This window comes from Eretmochelys imbricata, chromosome 11 (genome assembly GCF_965152235.1).
Source record: "Eretmochelys imbricata isolate rEreImb1 chromosome 11, rEreImb1.hap1, whole genome shotgun sequence".
Classification (NCBI taxonomy): Eukaryota; Metazoa; Chordata; order Testudines; family Cheloniidae; genus Eretmochelys; species Eretmochelys imbricata.
In genome coordinates, this window is record NC_135582.1 from 35,043,556 (window position 1) to 35,066,702 (window position 23,147).

Sequence of the window (23,147 nt, forward strand, 5' to 3'; positions counted from 1 at the left end):
TAAATGAAGCTCACTCAGTACTGGAGCCTGTGGAATTTTGGAAACGCATAATATCAGAGCAAGAGTTTTTAATCCTGCTTTCATGCTGAGTATGAGCTTGTATGTGTTTGTGTGTTCACAGCAGGCTGCAAGATTAAGCCAAGGGAGACTGTACAGTGTCCAGTCTTGCCGAGCTGCGCAGGACCCAAGGGGAGAGGAGCAAAAGTGTCTTTATTGCCATTTTTGTGGTTCCTCTAATCCATGGGATTGCTGGGAGTTGGTTTATTCCCTGGTACAGGGAAAGTTGAATCAGTTAGAGATCACAAAAGCACAGAGTGCTCCAAATGTGCCTTTACCCTCCCAGATACACCCTGACGTGCCCTCTACACTGTGGCTCTAGGAGATATTTGTTTAGAGACTGTATGCTGGCTTTATGCCATCAAGGGATTCTCCTACACTAAGGGAATCCCTAGCTGGCCACTCCGGCAATACTAAACTGCCTTAAAAATGTCCTGAGTGGCACACAGCAGCCCTATCTATCCTGAGGATTTGTCCTGCTGAGAAGAAAATATAGGCAAAGACCCTGAAATGCCCTTACAGATAACTTATTGCTTCTGGGTGGAGACCACTCTCACAGACTCCAAAAAGAATGAATGAGAATAAATTCACCTCAAATATTAAAAAATAACTAAAAACTCTGTGTGCTTTGTGACAAAATACTTCATTTCCAACCAGTCAGTACAATGGACTAATCATCTCATGACCCTGTCTCTGCCAAAGCTCCAATGCAAAATGCTACAGTCAGGTATTCAGAGTAGTGATACCAATTAAGTGTTTCATTTTGTAAGATTCACTGATCTGTCTCCTGTCCAATTCACTACAGAGTCCAGTTCAGAGTTTGAGTGGCACCTGTGTAGGGACTGTAAGAGGACACAGTGTGTACTTAACAGGTGACTAGCAAATGAATTTCTCTTATGGTTCCTAATAAAAGCAAATATTAAACAATCAGAACCTCTGCTGTTGCCTTCTTTTGGACACAACAAAGGTACACATAGTGAGAACACTAGCATTTTTGGTTACTGGATTCTTTGGTAATTTTTTTTAAGCTGTAGCATCTGTGTCAAAATGCACCTAAGAAACTCGGTGCAACATCAGAAACCCTCAGCCAGGTCACTCTCCTAGTGCATCCTAAAAGAGAATTTTTGTGTCTCCTTGATGATAATGGTGCTGAGCCTCATTTGTACCTGTTGAAGACAATATTTTCATGGCCGTCTGATTAAATGGTTTGGCCACCTTCAACTTTGCACCTACTTTCTCCTGACCATAGTTCTTTGATCATAGATTTATAGATCATTTCACACTACCGACAGCGATTCCACAGGCAGCCTTACTGTCATTAAGTGGCAGCCACTGTCAAGAGTTCAGGAGCAGGAACAGCAGGTATGTTGAAAACAATGGGAAAATAGAGCCTACTTCACATAAAAGCAAACATCTGTTACACTAGTGGTGGCAGGCAGGGAACACATTGGGAACGGAGGGCAGTACTCAGCTGGTGTCTTTGGTAAACCTAATTCTAGTTAAGACAATAGGGAAATACAAGAGATATCTTCTGTAATTCAGCTGAGCTTCCTGTAGATAATGCTTCTCATTTATTTTGTATAGAAACGTTGGTTTGAAATAGAAATTAGAGGTGGAATAGACCTATTCTATCCTACTATGGAATTGACCCCTTACCACCAGAGTATCAATGCTCCCCATAGTATCTTCAGTGCTTTGTCCTGTGTAGTTTGTCCTGCCAGAGTTTGTCTTGTCTAGAGTTGGGTCTTCAGCTGTTTCCCTTGGGGGACTCTAGTCCGCAGTCTAATAGACCATACTGTCAGGAAATTCAGCCTAAATGTTCCTTTTTTAATTTTACTCCCTAGTTATGTATCCGGAAGTCACCCTGAGCAAGTCTACTCCCTCTTTTGGTGCTTACACATTTCATTTGCTTGTAGTTTGTTACCTTAACCACCCAGGCTGACTTATCCAGTCAACTTAGTACTAGCCCAGTATGTCCTTTGACCCACTCTGGTTCAGGTTGTAGGACCTAAGATGTCTTTAATCTTCAGTTAGATCAGAGAAAAGTTTGAAATGAGCTCATAACATACCCTCCTCTCATCATATCAGAACAACACCTAAAAAGTTTGAGATATTTAGTGTAATTTGAATTATCTGAACGTGTTTCAAGTCAGCTTTGAATATGGCCTTGATTCCAATAGATGTTATCATCAAATCAAAATTATTCACACATTTCAAGTTAACATTTTATTTTTGTTCCTTACTCAATTTTTGGCAAGATTACAGAAGCTGTCAGTGGTTCAGTATTTTGAGAAGAATATTTCAATAAAACCACGATGTGCTGAAAAGGGCTCACCAGAGACCCTGGTTAAAATTCTGCCACCAAGCAGAAGATTATTCCCCTGCCTGTTCACCCCCTCTATGGATACTTCCAAATTATCCCTGTCAGGAATGACGTCCATCCCTGAAGCTGATATAGGTACTTCTGAAGAGTAAATTGTTTGCCCTTTGAATGGACCAGTTTACCCTAAATGGCAGACATTTTAAAAATAAATTCTTGTGGGATCAACACCCTTTTCCCCTATCAGGTCTTCACACTCCCACCTCCCCCCGCATGCCAATTCTACTATACTATCATATATACTCAATATATTTCTCAGGAACAAGTATAACCTGTTCCAGAAACTGCACTTAGTATAACTTTATTTGCCGAGTAGAATTTCCTCCTTCCTAGGCTATGGTTATGGGAAAGCATTTTTGCATAGTGTAAAAAATAGAGCCCTTACTTTTCCTACCTGCAAGCATATGCAATCATAGAACATAGTTTTATTCCAGTTTAAAGGGGGAAACACTTGTTAGAATATTGGCAGCAAATCACTATTATAAGAAGAGACATTTAGGTTAAATAAAAGACACTGAGAATCAAAATGAGGATTCTTGTAATCTTGCCAAAATTGGGTTAATTTTTCAGTTCCATTACTTACTCTGATATGAGTGAAGGTTTTGATTAAAATTTCTCGAACCTATACAAAATTTGCTTGAAACAGGTTGACAAATTGGTGTATGTCAGAACTTGTTTGCACACCCTGAAGTGGTAGAAAAGATGTGGGCTTGACCCTATTTTTCCCCGAGGTTGGATCTTATTCTGAACTCATAAGCAGAGCCTTGTCTATTCAATCTGACACACAATCCACCACTTGTCACAGAATTTTGCTCTGAAACATTAATTGTAAGAGCATAGTTACACTGATGATGTAAAGCATAAATGCCAGGTGATGAACAATGTAAAGTAAATTCAAAGGTGGTTCTATTTCTGATAGTCTATATCACTTTGTACAGTATCACACAGTTATGGTGTATGAACCATCAGTGTTTGGCTGATAAATGGAGAGCATCATTTTACACCAGTGAGTTGAAGTAATATGTTTTGGTGAAGATATCTGAATAGATCTCTTGAAGTTTCAATTATTCTCTTCATCTCCTGCACTGCATTAGGATCTACTAAGTCTCTCTACACTTACATGAGATTTCATTGACATCACTGGGATTCTCCACACTTCCAGGGATCCACTAGCAGATGCTACTGCAGGACCAGGACCTCAGTAGTGTTGCTATACAAATTAGGTGGTTGCTGTGTTCCACCACAGAAATTAATCAAGTTACTTCTGTATCCCTCCTTTATTTATAAAGGGAGTTGCAGTGCTTATCTGGTTAATGTTTGTAAAGTACTTTGAGGTCCTCTTCTGGTAGTGAATATAGTAATACAAATATTCATTAACACAACACTATTTCTTTATTATTAGGGTGAGCATGAGTGCCTGGGATTTATAAGACACTGAAATATATGGTGTCTTTACTAATAAATATTTAAATATAAATACTTCTTGCACTGTGTGCTGAGCAGGATTACTGCTCATGCTAGAATCAATATGGGTGCCAAGATTTAGATACAATTGCATTTAGAATACAGGATTTGCCGTAGTGCTAGAAGAGAAGAGACTTTGCAGCATATCCAAAAAGCCACTTCTAAAATCTCTTTCTTTGTCTGCTGCACAAATGATATCTGAATCTGTAAGCTCCTCCGGCAGTGTTTGTATGCTCATAGCTGTATTGTGGGGTACCTCACACTTTTTCATGCCTTTTTCCATGTTGTCCCTTATGCCTGGAAATTCTTCCCTTTACTGGTGTATCCAAGTAATCAATTTCCCTTAAATCTAACTCTCTTTTAAACCCACTTCTTCTGTGAAATGTATTGTTAGTTCACCAACAAAAGAAATACTGAAGTGTTTTTCTTATAAAATTTTTGCACTGATTTAGGTTTGTCAATTTCAGAGAAAATTGTGAGCCACTTCAGAGGGACTTAACCAAGCTAGGTGAATAGGCAACATGATGACAGATGAAGTTCAATGTTGATATGTGCAAAATAATGCACATTGGAGGGGAAAAATTGAACTAGTCATACACCTTCCTGTGTTCTAAATTAACTCTATCAATTCAGGAAATGGACCTGGGTGTCACTGTGAGTCAAAAAAAAGCAAACAAGATATCAGGCATAAGGCATGAGATAGAGAATAATATGGAAAAAATGATAATGCTATTATATAAATCAATAATACATCCTCATCTAGAAGACTATGTGTTGTTCTGGTCACCCTATCTCAAAAATGATATTGCAGAATTAGAGAGGTTTCAGAGACAGGTGGTTAGAATGATTAGGGGCATGGAAAAACTCTCATATAAAGAGACTAACAAGATTGGGATTGTTTACATCAGAAAAGAAACTAATAAGAGGGGACACGATAAATGTATATAAAAGGTAGGCTGGGAATATCTATTCGTACTAACTCATAACACAAGAATGAGAAGACATTCTATGAAATTGAAAGGTGGCAAAGTCAAAAGCAATTAAAAGAAACACAATATGTAATTTAAACTGTGAAACACATTGCTGCAGAATGTGAGTAACACTGGGTGAAATTTTTTTTTGGCAAATAGGAAATTCCCCAAAAAATGCATTTATGAGGCCACCAAAACTATTAGCATATTTGGGTTCAATTTCATTTCAACAATTTTTCAATGAACTGTTTTGACATTTTGTTTTGAATTGATATTTTCTAAATGAAATGTTGAATCAAACTATTGACTCAAATTGACATTTCATCCAGGAAGTTTTGATTGAAAACAGCATTTTGTTGACTCGATCTTCAAAAAATTTTGTTCAAATCAAACCATTTTTTTAAATATGAACCAAAGAGTTTTGAGGGATTTGTTGCTTCAGCCACTGAACTGAAAAATCAATTATTTACTTGCATCTATTTGTGAATCCAAGAACTTAACAAGATTCAAAGACGGATTGGACATATATATGATAAGAAGAACATCTAGAGTTTTAATTGTTAATGTTAAAAAGACTGTTTGAGGGGATATAAAATCTTGTGTTTAAGTCAATCACTAATTAGTAGGCATTAGATTGAAACCTTCATGGGGGAGAGGGAGACTTTTTTTAGATGTCCTACTGGTTCTTGCACCTTCCTCTGAATCATCTGGTACTGGCCACTGCAACAGGCAGGATAGTGGACAAGATGAATCTTTGATCTGATCCAACAGAGCAAACCCTATGTTCTAGTTAGAGATCTTCTCATCTTGTGTTCATTCTGTGCATTATGGCCAATGTGACCAAAAGCCTCTAAGCATAAATCCAGGGGATGACCAAATTGACTTTAAACCATCATGGGTAGTCACCAGCATAAATTAGATCAGATTCAGGTTTATCTAATCTAACCCACTTACCAACAACTCCATGCAGCTATTCTGGCAGCCTTGCATCACTGGGCATAAAAGAGCCCCTGCTATGCCATCTATTCCCTGGCCATCTATTCCCTGGCCATTTGCCTGACACAGGAGAATCCACCTACAACCAAGTTCTGCTTTATTCTGGAAGAGCAACGCAAGGCAACTGGAACACAGTGGGAAATTAGGCCCTATATGTCTAAAGCATATTGTTTATTTTGCAATGGGTATGGGCCATATCATCTTGTGCTCTGCACATTCCTAGGTATGCAATTAACTAAAAATAATAGTCTTATCCTAGAAAAGAGAAATAAGAAAGAACTGTTAGCCTAACTCTCTGCCATATACAGTAGTTTAACACCTAGCTGTGGAACTGATTTTATGGGCAACTGGAGGGGAGGAGATCCTGGCATACAGGTCTGCATGAGTCTGGACAAACCTGATAGTCATCTTTGATGCACTTGGAATTGTAAGGTGTCTAGCTAAAGGGAATAACGTAGACAAATACTAATTTTTCTAGATGTTAGCAATATTTTTGGCACAGAAATTCACTGCAATATTGGAGATCTATATCGGGGTAACAATAATTAAATATGTTTGAAAACAACTGTCTCACAGTCAGGAAACAAAATGAGATTATAGACGTACTTGAAACTGACTGGGAGCATATGTCAGTTGGTGCACTTCAGAGGATCGTATTGGAATCAGCGTTATTCAGTATACTCATTAGTGACCTTGTGGATAAAATTAACTAGACACGTTAAAATTTTCAGATGACAAAACTCAGAGGCTCAGAATAAATACAGAAAATGGTAAATTAAAAATACAGAGGGGTCTGAATAGTTTGAGGCATTAGGTAAATTGAAGAGTGATTAAGTTTATGTAAAGAAATGCCAGATAATGTAGCAGAAGAGGAATAATTTGGCTTTCTGCATCATCAAGGTTTTTGGGTTTTTTTAATGGGATAAAATTTTTGGTTTTCCTCTTCACTTCACAGGAGCCAGTGTTTGTCCTTGCATTCTCCCCAGATAGTGCAGATGGACCAACAGCAGGAGATGCTGCAATCATATCACAAAAGGTCTAAATACCATAGATTCCTTTGTTATGTGCAAACTCCGAAGAGTGATCCTTCAAAGAAGACAGGACAGCGGCATCACACTCTGATCCGCTCTTTGGGCTGCACCTTGGCTCCTCCAGACCTCAGAGCAGAATATCTTTTTTTAGTAGTGAAACACAAAAGGGGAGAATATCAGGGGTACACAATGGGCTGAACGATGGCTCCTGCAGCCTCAAAGCAGAATATATTTTATTTGTAGTGAAAAGATAAAGGGGAGAACATCAAGAGTCCACAGAGGAAACCACAGGCAGCTAGATCACCACCACCATTCCAGAAGAAGGAATGGAAGCAAAGGTACTAATCTGTGCATCTGCCCAAAGGGATAAGGAGTGGAATCATCAAAGTTTAAACTAAGTAATAGTGTTAAGCAGAATATGGTTTGAAAAAATGAGTGTCTTCTAATAACTATAAGGACAAGAGAGTCTAAAATGTCTAACATTATATAATATCCATGAAATGATGTTGTATAATGTAATGGCATGTTATGCTACCATTAATACATTATAACTATGTAATTTGGAGGGCTAATTTTTTTTGTAAAACCACTTAACTGCATAACATTGAAAATAATGGTAATTGTAACTACTTCCATTTTTTGTCTTTAGAAGTTCAAAATTAAATAATCCATAGCAGTTATTTTATGGTGATGTGTAATTTTATGAAGTGGTCCTATAATATGTACAGTAATTATTGACATAAAATTCCTAAATATCTAAATCATCATGTATAAAGTCTGCTATAACACATTCACAAGTTACAACAAAGATAAAATAATCATGTTAAGGACGCATTGAATCTGAAGCTTCTTCATTCTTACTCCTTTTGCTTTCCTATTATCTATCTGCTTAAAATCTTAGGAGATACAGATAGAAAAGAGTAAAACCTACTAGGTCATTCAACTGGCCTTCTTAGTCAAGTGATAAATGTCCCCCACTATTAGGTTCCCATCACTTCTTTGGTGGCTATTCAACTGTCTAATACAGCTCACAGTCAGGAAGTCTATTTTTCCTGATATTTAGCCTACTGTGATGGTGCTGCCCGTGGGAACCCGCTGAGGTCACTCAATTAGGGTGAACTGCAAACAAAACGGGGCAGACAAACCCCAAAAGCTGGTGGATATTCCAATACTTAGATTTGCCAAGCCAGCACAAAACAACTTCTGTATTACCTCACTGGTTACTCAGAAGTCCAAATAATGCAGTTCCCTTCAAGTACCCAGTCTCAGGCCTCCATCCAGACACACATGTCAAACATATAATGATAAATTCTGAAAATCTTATTTCATCAGATAAAAGAAAAGGTTCTTCTGATCTCAGAGGACCAAGCTCCAGACCCAGGTCAAATAATAACTTAGATCTTACCCCAAAGACACACTTACAGTCAATTCCTATTAACTAAACTAAAATTTATTAAAAAAAAAAAGATAGAGCGTGTTGGTTAAAAGATCAGTATACACACAGACTTGAGTTCAATTCTTGAGGTTCAGATACATAGCAGAGATGAGTTTGTAGTGGCCAAAAGTCCTTTTAGAAATAGTCCAGAGGTTATAGTCCAACGTCCATGTTCAGGGTGACTCCAGTCAATGACTGCGGATCTCAATCCTTATGGCTTAAGGTTTCCCCCTCTTGAAACCCAAACCAGATCTGAAATGAAGAAGGATCATGTCCCAAGGTTTTTATACATTTCCTGCAGCCTTTTGGCCTGAGAAAACAATAGGCTTAACTTTCCTTCTTCCAAACATTATGGCAATTAGCACAGGGTAATTTATCCATTAAACAGTGCAGATACAGGTTATCACAACCTTCAAAGAGACATAGACAATAATACTATTTCACTCAAGTATCTTCCTAAATGTTAATATTCCTTTTTTTATCTTTGAATCAAAGCTATAGCAATAGACAAGACTTGTTTGCTTACATCACAAGACCTGAGCAAACATCTACTCTTCTATCTCTAACAATGCAGGCTTGCATTTCAAAGCTCTATTCATTTACATATCTTCCTAACCAGTATCTAAAGTTCCACCATGGGTCAGGTCAGTCTGTGAGTTAATTAACTCTTTCTGGCCCTGTCACCTTTCAATGAGATATTATATTACACTCATAACGCACACCTACATTTTTCCTTAATTTCTCTCAGACTTTCATGTTTACACCCTTTGAATATGTAGACTGTTATCATACTCTACAGACCCTTTCCTTATGGCTTAGGAAAGTTACATGTATACTTGTTTTCCTGCCTCGATCATGTTTGTTGGCCTTCTTGGAACTTCCTGTAAAGTGTTGCTCTCAAGAAGAGAGGTTCATAGGTACTGGAAGTAGGGGCACTGGGGATGCTGTTAGCACCCCCTGGCTTGAAGTGGTTTCCATCATATACAGGGTTTACATTTTGGTTCAATGGCTCTCAGCACCCCACAGATTTTTCCAGCACTCCTGGAGAGTTCTTCTCCTCTGAGTCATAAATTCATAAATGTTTCAGCCATTTTGAAGAAGTCAAACACTCTAGCTGATGAAGCAAAGTTGTTGGAATTAACAGTTATTTCTTCACAGGAATATCTGAGTGGGAGCATCCAGTTGTTAGAACACTAACTACTATGAGAGATCACCCACAAATTAGAGCTAGTCAGAAAACAGGATTTTCTGCAGGCAGGCAATATATTTTGAAATTTGTTTTCATTCCAAATCTGAACAAAAAACAAATTTCCTTGGCACAAAAATTCTGATTTGGAACCATTGAAACATTTCATTTTGATAGTCATTTTGAGTAATTTTGTTGCAACTTTATTCATATAGTATAAATGTTAATAAAACAAATCAAAACATGTTCTCCAAATCACCATGTTCCCATTAAATGTTTAGATTTTGATTAAACTGTATTTTTGGATGGAAAACTGTTTAGTCTGAAATTTTTCGACCAGCTGTAGGTTCAGGGGAGGTAGCATTAGAACTGCAGCAGCCTCCAGTGGGTTCTTGCACTGCTTGTGATCTGTTGATCAAACTGAAGAAGATGATAGATGAATGGTTCAACAGCTTCTTTACCTTGGTTACATGTGTGGCCTCAGACAATGAGCCCGATGTATTGAGCAGTGTACGTGGTTATTACAGGAAAAGTGAAAGAGGGGTTGTGTGACTTACCTGGTGGCCTCTAATAGGGTAATACCTATTTTATGAGGGGAGCTATTAATGTTAAATAGTTAATATTTGTACAGTGCTTTGAAAGGGTAATGAGTTACATTACTTGTGGTATTGGTCACTCTGGCAGCTTGAAGGAGCAGAGAACAACATAGAAACAGAGAACAAACCTCTCTCTCCTGTATGCAGGCTCTATTTTCCAGGGGCCCCAGGGTATGTGGCCTTAGCCAGACACTAATGCGTACCGTACAGTGCTCTGGAACTGCCAGGATGGATACCAAGGCAGTGAATTAACAGAAAGTAGAAGCTCTGATCTGGTTGCCCTCTGCTCCAGTTTCAGAGCAGAGAAAATGAAAAGAGCGTCCATCAGAACTTCCACCCCTCCACATGCACAAATCTGAATAATTTCTTTCATTGCACCCTGGTCATTCCCTCCAAAATTTTCTAAATTGCTGAAATGCCAAAAAAAAATATTAAAAATAAATCAGCCACCTAAACAATTTAAAAATAAGCAAAACTAAATATGTTTTTAACCTAAAATTTGGACTGGTAAGTATTTCAGAGCCTCCTAAGAAGTTATTTTAATATGGAAATCCAGGATGTTAATTAAAAAAGAAGTTTAAACACCATTAAAATTTTAACTGAAACAAAAGCCATGGAACATAAAATTAATGCTGCCACTCAGAAAAAATAATGTCCAACTGGAATGCGTTAGAATGTGCTATAATACTCAGTGGTATTTTAATACCAGCCTGTTGTGGGTATTAACCCTTGAAATTAAAATATTTCCCCCCCTCCATTCAACATGCACACAAGTCCCATTAATGTCAATGGGAATTAGACATGTATCAAGAGCAGAATAGATCTCTAAGATATTTTCTCTGCATACTTAAAAAGACTTTATGTAGGATCTATATTATAATCATTACCTGTGTTATCATGCTATGTTGCACCTAGGAAGTGATCATTATGTCCAAATGTAGGTCATTGGCGGCAAACAGTGGAAAACAGAAAAAAATGCTAACTGAAATTAACAGCTCATGCAGACTTGTGTGAACTAAATAGGTTTTCTGCTGAGAATGCAGGAAATAATTCAAATAATTATTACTGAATCCAGTTGCTATGTTTCTATTTTTCTTTCCATGTAAAAATGACTGGCCACTGCTAAGTTGCCACGTTACATTGCTTCTATTCTGCAATTTTGTGTGTTTGGCTAATAAAATGTTAACTGGCAGGGTAACCTCTAGAAAAACCCAAAGGGACCAAAGTACCATTAAGACATGTTCTGTGAACAGCTTGGAGTTGAAAAGTATCCAGTGGTAACTATTCCATTTATAGCGAACTTCTGCAAACAGAGTTAAGTAAATGTTTTATACCAGTATCCTGCTGGCTTTTGTCTATGCATAAAGATATGAAGTGAGATGCCTTTTGAAATATGGGCCTTAATTTATGCAATTTGCACTGTTTTTAGTGTCAAACAGATGTTCTACTCTACTGTGAAGTCCTCTTGTTTAAATAAAGGAGATGTGAGATTTTTAAGTTTATTCTTTTTCAGTTTTTATATCTTGTACATATCAACACTGGAATGCATAATTTTGCTTACAGAGGAACTAATTCTAAAATCTGGATTGCTATAATCTGACATAATGGCACCAATTTCCTTGGGGGTGGGGGGCACTTCCTTGAAACTTACTTGCTTTCTTTCCCAGAGTAATAGTTGCCGTTGAGAGTAAGGTCAATGCAAAGACAAAATAAAAATGTGAAAAAAATCAATAAATATCTAAATTATTTAAAGAAAAGATACAACAGGGTGTCTTACTGCCATGCACCATACTCTGTATCTGAAAGCAGACAGGTGGATTGTCTATAGCCAGCATTGGTTTGGACACACTATCCAGCATGCTCATTAGTAGCTCAGAGCCTGGGCTCCCTGTTAGTAGAAAGGCAGGGATCACAGCAGGGAAGTTATATCTCAGGCTTTTCACATTCCTATTCTATCTTAGCAAAGCTTTGCAAAGCCTTTTCTGGCAGCTCATTAGTAGGTGCACTGATGCATAAGAGACAGTCATTAGAAGTGTTTTTCAACATTGGCTTTTGATCAGGTGACTAGTAGCTTCGTAGAGACATTTACTTACATTGTTTTCTGTAAGAGATTCTGTTGCTATATTGAGAATGATATACATATAAAATGTTGAAAACTGGCTTGACCTTTCTATGACAAAAGCGGGGGGAAAAGCTCTAGTAGTTCTCTGAATCTTGTCTTTATATTGTCAGCTATGATGTAATAGAAGCAGAGAGTACTTCTTCAGAAACTGCTCTCTTTTAGCTTGAATAATCTATGCCAAGTTCAACTATATTATTTGATTTAAGGATATGATAAGAGGGACACTAGTACATGAGAATACAGCTGGCATGCCTTTAGCTTTAACGATAAGCATTAGTTCCTTTCTTTCCCCATGAAGTTTGGCATTTTTAGCATTCCATGTAAGGGCTAAACCTATCCTATAGGGCAGAGTGAGACACATAGTAAAACGGTATTGGATCAGATGGGGAAGGCTATTTAATGTCGCTAAAAAGTGTTTCAATTGGAAGAACACTCTCCTGCTTGATAAGGAACATGTTTACCAAACTTAACATAAAATATGAAACCACACATGAAATAATAATACAAAAATCCATCTCTCAATGGAGTTCTTTTCAATATAGTTATGCAATATGAATGAATTTGTACACCTTTAAACATAAACTGGAGGTGCATTATTTAAAAACTAACCATCAATAAGTAAACTTTGTTTGCTTAATACTGGCACTATTTTCATATACTGCTTCACATTCAAGTGTAGCAACAGTTCCCCATTACAAAAGCCCTATGTTTGTACTATGGTTATGTCCACCAGAAGGAAATCATGTTAAGCACATACTATGACATGTAGCCAAAACAAGAGGAGGTAAAACCTCTTTTGTAAAAGTTTCTGAAACAAAATGTTTCAGCTTAATCAGGTCTGCTCCTGGCTATGTAAGAGCATGACATGCCAATTACATAAAGTTCCAACTCAGCTAAGACTCCTGCTGACTAATTCAGTGTTGATTGTTTTCCGCTACATGGCTTTGAGTGCTTGTTAAGACTAAAAAAGGAGAGAGAGCCACAACAATTGCAGGAATTCTTTGCTTCCTCCAAACTGTCTTATGATTGCCAGCAATTAGTTAAGCTCCTTGGCAGTAAAATGACAAGATGGGACTTGACCAAACACAATGTGGGGAACACATAGGCATCTGCCCCAGCTGAAAGCCATTACAATGTTTGTTAACCTTAAGGGTCATTCCTGATTCACTTCTCCAGACAGAAAACAAGATTTATATAACACAGATCAATACAGCCCTAAGACTTTCACCATTGAGGATGCTAGATTGAGGCACTTCTCTTTATCAGTTTACCATGACACTAATGTATTTTGCCTGTTTTGCCTGGGCAGTGATGAATCTCTTGGCAAGAGAAAACAAATAAGTTCTGTTGTTGAGAGACATGTTGTCTATGATTTGTCTCAGCAGACATGCCAACTTGCTGGCCAATTCATTTCCTATTTAATTTAAGTGGCATATCTGTCTTCCCCTTTCTGGTATGTCTTTTGCTTGCTGCTCAACCAAACTGGCACTGTAAGAGGACTCTACAGTAGATCTTTTCAGGTAGATTGAGACTGCAAAAGACTAAAACAAAATGAAGCTTTAGTCTCTAATTTTTAATAGCATCTTATTGATAAATAGTGCTGTTGTCTGTAAGGCAGGGTTGATGCAGTAAATGTAATGTAATGATCTATTTTAATTTGATCTTAATTATTTGTTTTGCATATTCATAATCCATGCTGGTGAGAGAAGTGTCCTAATGCTGATGCTGACATGTTTTAAGAAACAGAAAATATTAATGATTATTTTTGTTTGAAAAAGCAAGATTTAAAAAAAATAATTTAGTTTGAAAATAAAATATCTATTAAGAGCCCGATTTAGCTATCCTGGGGCAGGGAATGCTCCCATGAGAAGCATTGACTGCCTAAAGACAGCAAGATCAGTCATTAGAACAAATGTGATTTATACCATAAACCCTTCTGTTGCTTCAGAATAAAAAATTAAGTACTAACACTGTTTCCATGTCTGTTTCAAGGCTGCTATTGCTTTACTAAAGTAATTAGTTATACATAGCTTGTGGAAGTAAGATGAAATATAAATTGAATATAAAATGTATGTTCTTCAACATGTGCCAAAGAAAATGAGTGTTAAATGAATACTCTCCCAAAGAGTCCCTAGACCTGAAATTTCAGGAACTGGTGTCAGAGTACTCTCTCTCTTGAAGCCCCTCAACCCTGGCATTTCCTTACCCCACTGATCTGACCCAGCCCATTTTGTTAACCTTTAGGGCAAGATACAGAGTCCATTTGTTCGTTCAGGGCCTGATTCTGCCACTCTTACTTAGGCTGAGTGTTACCATACTCCCAAACCAATTCCATCAACTCCAATGGCACCATATGGTTCCATTCAATGTGAGTAAGGGTGGCAGAATCAGGGCCTTGGGCTTTTTCCAGAGATGGATTAAATGTGATGGGGTTTTTTTAGAAGATTATTCTTCTTAATCCTATGTCATTGTTATGGTGGGGATAGTAGTTATACTGGAGTGTGTTCTATTGGCAACATGTTAATATTTGTTTTATTAGCGTGGATATGGCCGCGGGCTTAGACAATGGCCACATGTTGTTGTAAATTTAATTATAAATGCACAAAACACCCAAAATTGTAAAGTAGATGGGGAGACGGTTACATATCAGGGATTCAGTCTTGCAAACACTTACTACTGAATATAATATATATTGCTGAGCATAGTACCTTTAACGTCACTGGGACTATTTACAATAGTAAGCACTGCACACAGTAGTTAGTGCTTGCAGGGCTGGTGCTAAGTTAGGAAAGAGCTTGAATAGTCGGAAAGCAGGTAAATGTAAAACCATGACACATTACTATTCTTTAGCTATGGCAGAACTTAAGCAATGGAATAGTTAACATCGGCCCACACTTCACAAATGTGCCAGTTAAATCTCTGTGGCAGAACACATTAATTATAGCAGTCAGTTTACCTTTATCCTTCACAACATTTCTGATTAAAATTTCACACATTACAAAGATGTGTGTCTTTTCTACAAGCTATGAAATGTACTTAGCATCAATAAGTTCTTATTTTGTTACTGAGATACTTACAGTATATAAAGAATTGACTTCTGATCTCTGACAGTGAAATCAAACACAGCGTTTTTTGGATATACTTGGGCTACATATATGCAGTGAGGAGTCTGAGTAAAACAGTCATTAGCAGCATTGTAGGAAAAAATAAAGATAAGGAATAACTTCCATGTCAATACAGGGTATGTGGTTTCAAATTTTATATTTGCTAAGCTTAATTAAGCCATAGATTATGTTTTGAAAGGTATGTTCAATTAAATGAATCCCTCAAGAGGAATTATATACAACAAAGATAATCACAACATTTATTTGTTTAACAAATGTATATGCTTATGTTAAAAATGTTCTGGACTTCTATTTCACAGAGGTAAGAAAATTGATAGAAAAATAATTTAAACCAATAATGGTGAATACTTGTGACATTTAATACATGTAACCAAACACTTCTGATTATAGTGACAATGAAACATTTAAAAACTTGATTTTTATTGGTTGATGCTTATTTATGTTTTTTTATTTAAAAAACTCATTGTGTCCTGCTTATTTACATCCTCATTTTTAATAAATTCATGTGTGTTATATATGTACAATAAAGTGCTCTAAGGATGTAATGAAATGTTGCAAAAAAAAAAAAAAAACCTCGGGAAAATCCTGCTGTCACCTCTGTTGGGTCAGTGCAAATGGAATCCATTCGATCTCCCTGTGCTAGGGGAGGACAGGATCTAGGATCAGTGTGAAGAAGTGTACATACCTGCAGTGTGCAGAGCCCATCTTTACTGGTGCTTCTTGTATAGCAATGCCCAGGGTTCATTCATTGTTTGGGGGTGTTGGGAGGATCATGGGAGTGATGGCACCAGAGGACTTGTCACAAAGCAGAGTCTTTGACCCAACCCTGAAGAGGAAGACACTAGGGTTCCAGAGGCTACTCCATTCTAATGACTGATAGCGTCTGAAGAGTATCTTTACTGCTGCTCCATAGCTTCATGGGGAGGATTTCCCACGTGGATTTCAATAGTACCCCATTGAGATCTGGGGTAATGAGGTTTGGATTTACTCCTCACTGTAAAATGACAATAGTGCCAGAATAACTCCACGCACTGAGCTCCTAAAGTCCAAATCAGCTGGGGCCAGGTTGCACACACATGCATACAGAGGAGCTGCAATGTATATAAGTTAGGAGCCCTACAGGTATCTGTTGTCGCTCCAGAGCAAAGGAGTCAGAGATGAGACATGGCCAGGGCAGCTGGAGAATGGCCTGATTTAGCATTGCTCCCAAGCCATCTTCATCTTCATCTTCAGCCATCCAGTGGGGGAACTGGAGTGTTTCTTCAGCTGGGGAATAAAAATGGTAACTTTGTCTTTTGCTGACAATAGAAATGCTGATGTGTTCTACCCTGAAGTTTTCTGCACTGTAGTGGTTGCATGCTAGCTCAGGTGTGCTGTTTTTAGAAAGCACTTATTAATCCCAGGGTAAACAGGGCTTTGTAAATGCAAGATTTATTGGTTCATAATGAGGGGAAGGAGGCCAATGGCTGAAATCGTTACTGAAAGGATTCTTGTATAAAATGGTTTAGATAGAGCTCTTCATTCAGATCTTGTGGGGATAATGTGTCCACAGTGAATACCCAAAAGGTCTCCCTTCTGCTCAATTCATTGTCCATATTATCTTCTGTCCGTGAAGGATTAATTTTCTAAATGTCTATGAATTTCAAAGTGGAAATTTCCTACTGCAAATTAATAAAAAGTTTAGCTGTAGGGTAATCGCTGTCCCCTCATATAATCAAGTTCAACATGCTAAATGCATTTCTTTAAGGTTCTTATAGTTTTACCCATGTGTGTTAAGCTGCATAGGAATGTCATAATATAAGTAACATTATTAGTGAAACAATGAATAAAGCCCTGCAATCTCATTTTACCAGAAAATAGAGAATCACTGTCTGTCTTCTTTTTGGGCACTTCCTGACTTCCTGACAGACACAGGAAAACTCAGCAATAGCATCGCTAGTTTTCAAGCTGTACCGCCTCACACCCAGTGTGCACGAGTGTTGTCCAGTGGTGAGATCATAATTTCAGACATTGGTTACAAAAAGACCAATATTTTTCCTTGAAAGCACAGTGGTTTTTTTTTCAAGAAGTGCCTCTGCATATTCTCACTGATGTAAAATGCCTCTATACCCTTAAAACGCCCCCTAAAATATTGCACAAATGTATAGAGAGGTCAATAACAAATTACTAGGGGATTATAAAATTCCATTTCCTAATCAAGGGCTCCATTTCCAAGATACTCTTATGCTAACACATACTGCACCATTCACCAAACAAACAAAAACCTACATATGCTAGTTGCTTCACAATACCGTTAAACGTTCAAACTATCAGGGTTTACATATACTTAATCAATACAATATGTGACATCAAACAGATCAGGCATTAATAAAAATATCCCTTGGCTCCATGAACACATCAACCTATGAGAGAAAACTTGGAACTGTGATATAATAGAATGTGCTTTGGGACTACATGCCTTTCCATCCACAAGAAGAACCCTCAGAAAGGGCAGTTCTACACTGAGATCAGACACTTGCAACTCTCCCATGCCAGCTGATTTGGGGTTGCGAGGCTGGCGCTAAGGGGCTGTTTAATTGCTGTATAGACATTCGGGCCCTGGCTGCAGACTGAGCTCTGGGACCCTCCCAGCTGGCAGGGTCCTAGAGCCCAGGCTCCAGCCCAAGCCCGAACATCTACCCCGCAGTTAAACAGACTCTTAAACCTGAGCCCTGCAAGCGTGAATCAGGTAGCACAGGCCAGCCATGGGTTCTTAATTCCAGTGTAGATATACCCATGGGGCCAATTTGTCTAGCTTCAGGGAGATCTTGTGCCTGAGTGGCACAGAATAAGTAGAGCAGACCTGAGAATCAGGCCTAGTAGCCTTATGTTTCTAACTATTTTTGTTTACTTTTTTTCCTTTTGTGGGAAGCAAAGATGATCATGAAATAGAGGTGTGAAAATTTAGATAGCAGCTAATTAGTTTTAGTAAGACTGTTACATGAACATAATGGATTTTCAGCTTTCTCTCTCTTTTATCCTCTGACTTAAGGCAATTATGTAACAGCAGTTCTGGAACAAGTTATTGTTCATAATTTCACAAAATAGGCTGTTTGCACACTTAAGACCACACTAATTAATTGAATTTATGTGAAATTGTTTATTCAATTTATATCAGATTGAGCTGTCTTTTGGCCAATATTGAACAGACTTATTTTGTGGCTTGTTGCTTTTATTGTTTTATTACAAACAAATTATATGTCGCTGTAGATTTTTACAGCACCTTACATACAGAAGAATACATTCCTGTCCCCAAAGTGAAGGGGTGATGTTTACTTCACTCAAAAAGCCAGACTGACTGGGCTTTACCTGGGTAAAGCTGAATAGGGGTCGTGAAGATGAAATTCTTTATTCATAGGCAGGATCAAGATGCAGGGCTGCAGAACAGCCTCTGACACGTTCTCCCCTTCCCAAATTGCTATGAGTGCAGCCCAGGGGTTAGCCTAGCACCTAGAGTGCTGGTCTGGTGTATTTGGAGATGCATATAATAGTGGGTCCTGTTTTTAATTTCCCCCTGGCCTGCTCCTGCTACTCCCTTCCATGCCAGCATATGTGAAGTTAGTGTGGAGACAGTATACACTTTGCTTACACCAGTGTGACTAAATGTTATAGGTAAATATTGCTCTAACGTGTTGCAGCTGTGTGCATAAGGAGTGTGGATCATTGCCTGATGCATGTCTAAGATATAAGCCATCCTGCCAGCACTGGTCAGAGAGAACGGGCCAAAGTCAGGCCTGGCAAAGCAGGTGCAATCCTGACAGAACTGCAGCCAACAGAAGAGAAGAAATTAATTTGAACCAACAATTGCAGAATGCATGACTCTGAGTATAACAGTTTCTCAGCAAGAATCAGATGAGAGTCTTTTGCTCATAGTTTGACTCTTTAACCCACAATTTAAAGAGGAGGCCCCGTAAACCACTGCTACAATACGTGTTTCTCACAGGACATAGTGAAAAATGTGGCTGCCTACCTTCATAGCTTATGGTTGGTCAGACTATATCTACAATTACATATATAAGTGGCCAAAATCTGTTTGAACAATTCTCCATGAACAACTTAACCATCTCCATTCTTGGTTGGTTGGTTAGGGCATCATGAACACATTACACAGAAGTTCCATGCTCTAGCCTGGCTTCCAGGTCACTTCTGAATACAATTCATGTTTGATTATAATCTATAAAGCCCTCAGCAGGAACTGGGACTCAGCTATTAAAATGGCAGTTCTTCCACATGTTGGAGGGGCAGTTGTGATAAGATGCATGATTTGTGTTGTCCTCCTCCAAGGTAGAACATTTGGGGAAAGTATTCAAAGTAGAGGGACCACAGTGGTCAAATCTGATCTTCTCACAGTCTGTTTGGAGACCACGAAACACAGTGTCATATTACAAAACAATACTTTGCTTTACTGTATGTGTTTTTACTGAAATGTGGTCTTTCAAATATCTCAAATTTGGGCCAAATCATAGTGAAGGGATTTGGTTTTTAATTTCTCTCTTGAAGGAAGAGCGATAAAGGAAGAAGAACTAGGCTTAATATACATACATTTTGAGTTCCTGAAAGGTACTGAAATGACCACACTAGATCCTGAAGTCTTTTGTTTATGTACAGAATAGTTACAGCAGGGTAAGTCTTCTTAGCTTATACGCAATATGCCTCAGGTGGCAAGTGACCAGGATTTATCACTGAATTTAGTCCACTGGTTGGATCATTAGCTTCCCTGGCTCAAGCTGGGTACTGATGGTGAGTGCAACACGAACACTGATCCTTCTAATTAAGCTCAGTCCTGACGTGAGGGGACCATCTTTGAGTGACAAATTTAATCTAATCTCTTTTGCCCATTGTACTGTCAGTTGAGACCAAAGTCACAACAAAGATTTTTTTGGTATGAAGTTAGGCAGGGTTACCTACGATTTAAGTTGTCCAAAACTTCCCATTATAATAACCTGTTTTCAGTTGCTTAAAACTTTGTCAAAAGTTCAGGCTGAAGTTTTCAGCATCTGCCTCAAGCTGATTATTTTTGGAAAATGTCAGGCAAAATGTTTTCTCTGTTTCCAAAAACAAGACTAGGGGAAAAAATATTTGTCCATTGTAAAAGTTTCAGGTGCACTTTCCTTTAAAAAGCTTGAATATTCCCATGCTTTGAAGCAGGGACTTGAAATTTGGAGGGGAGTGGCCTTTATGTCAGGGATGTGCCATTTTGTTATTCTTTTTTTAAAAAAAAAGTTCGCATATGCTCAGACTCTTCAATTTTTAGCAGCAAAAGTATCTCCAAAGATTGAGTCTTCACCAAGCATGCCTCTCACAGCTCCTAGTTCTGACTAGACTCTATCTCTAGAGCCCTGCCTGGATACAAAATTTATATCCACTGAGCTGCAGAACTCTAGCAGGAACCACAGCAGCACATTGGGCCACCGGTCTCAGAAGCCAATGCCCAACCCAGGCTGCTCCTACAGAGTGACTGTATCGGCCCCAGCCCTGTCCACTGGGGCAGGTGCCAGGCACACTGGCAACTGTCACTGGTCATGCTAGTATGTGCAAGTGTGGCCAGGATGGAGCCAGACACTAGATCCAAGAACTTCTCTCTCCTGTGCTCTTGATGACTTCCTCTCCTCCAGCACCCAGGCAAGGTGGAGGAAGAAGACACCTCATTTGAATGCTGAGGGGACAAAACTGGACTGTGGGTGGTGGAGGAAAGAACAGGTATCTAATGAAACTAGCAAGACGAGAGGAGCAACTGTGACTTGCTGGGCAAGGAGACTGGGTGGCTGAGGTCAGAAGAGGCTGGGATTTGGAGCCAGGGGAAGAGAGAAGTCTAGAACTCGTTTGGCAAGGAGACTGAGAGCAGTGATAGAAGTGTGTGGGGGAAGGAATGACTGGGAGGTAGTTAGCTGCAAAGAAAACTGAGATGGAGGGGGAGACTGGGACTAGAACCAGTGAGGGGGGAAGGGAGACATCTGACAAGGAAATGGAGTGTGTGGAGAGAACTGGAACTAGCTGAGCAAAGAGATTAGGACGAGGAGCCAGAAAGGAGACAGACTGGGGCAAGCAGTTGGTGGTAAGACTGAAGTTGGATGAGGACCCAGGGAGGAGCCTAGGTCTAAAAGCCAGTGGTGTGGGGGGTGATAGCAGAGATAGAGATCAGACAGGGAGTCAGAAGAAGGGAACTGGGACCGGCTGTGCAAGGAGACTGGGACAAGGAGCCTAAAGAGGACTGGACGTATTAGAATAGGAGTGGACCAAGGAGTCAGGAGGAGACTGGACTGGTTGGAGCTGATAGGGCAGAAGGGGGACAAACTTGTGGGGAGGGCAATGGACCCACTAGGTTATACTTCCCTCCAGAAGATGAATTTTGTGCTCCAGTCCAGGAGTTTCCCCATGATCCACATAGAGGATGACAACATACTATTAGCTCAAGTAGCAGATGTCTGTGCAGTAGATCTAAAAGCTCCAAACCTGCTGATGACATGTGGGTGTCCATATGATACCATGTGAGGAAAATTTGGATATGGGGTTCAGTTTGCTTCTTTTTTTAAAATAAAAATAACACAAAATATTAAGAACATTATTAAGTCATAACATTAACATAGTCAGCCACTCAAAAGTTAGCAAATGACATGGTTAAGGTTGCCTGTGCAACCTGAATTCAGTCCCCTTGTGCGATGCAGTATGATATAGTCTTTAATTGCATAATCCATATACTATTTTGCACTAAGACCTGGTAAATGTGTACCATCTGTTGTTACACTATTTCACATGGAACAGTAATATTAACTAGTTTACTAAAAAAAAAATATTGGTTTTAAAAATGTGTAACCTCAGAACAAATGCTCAGGTACTGAATACCAACTACAAGTGACAGGATTACTTTGTCTGTCATTTATCTATCAAGACCCTGTTATTTTCACATTTTGTAAGGTGGGAACTTTACATTTACTCAGCAGGGACTTTCTATGACCCATTCCCAACACCTTATCTCAGTTACAAACACCAGTCCATTTGGTTCATTAAAAATGTGTGTCTTCGAGGCAGTGGGAGTTCTTAGAATAAGTGAGCATGGAGAATATTTAGGCACTTGAATTTCCAATAGTGATATCTCCTACAATACACTCTGAAGAATTGTAATATGGTAGAAAGTAAATGAGATGGCATTTAGGAAGGGCTGAAGAGGAGTATTTTTATTAGGTATTATTTTACTTAGTTGTCATTACATGGATTCTTAGCTTGGATATTACTTGTACATTTAATTCAAACACATTTCAGAGATTTCAAAATCTCTGAAAATTTATCTTTATTCTTTATTTGCCAATTTTGCCCATGATGTGATTTTTTTTATATCTAACTAGTTTCTCTGCTCCATCCACTAACACAATCAAATCTTTCTCTCAGTGAGGAGTATTCAAAATAATTTCTCTCAATTTTCCGAGGTATACCCATGAAAAACTCCTGATTAATCCCATGACAAATCAGAAACTTTCTAAAATTTCACATTTTAGCCAATTTAAAAATCATGTTACAAAATCTGATCGAGTCTCACTAATTCCAGTCTGATTAAACTAGACTTGAATTTCAGTTTCATTAAGAATAAGCACAAGCTTTTCAGGAATGACACTGTTGCAATCTGGACTTCTGGGGCCTAATTCTGGTCTCGGAGAGATGTGTGCATGCAAAACATCACTCGCTTGAGGACTTAGCTTAATTTGTACAGGTAAATACCGAGGTGCATACTAATGATGTGTGCACAAGAT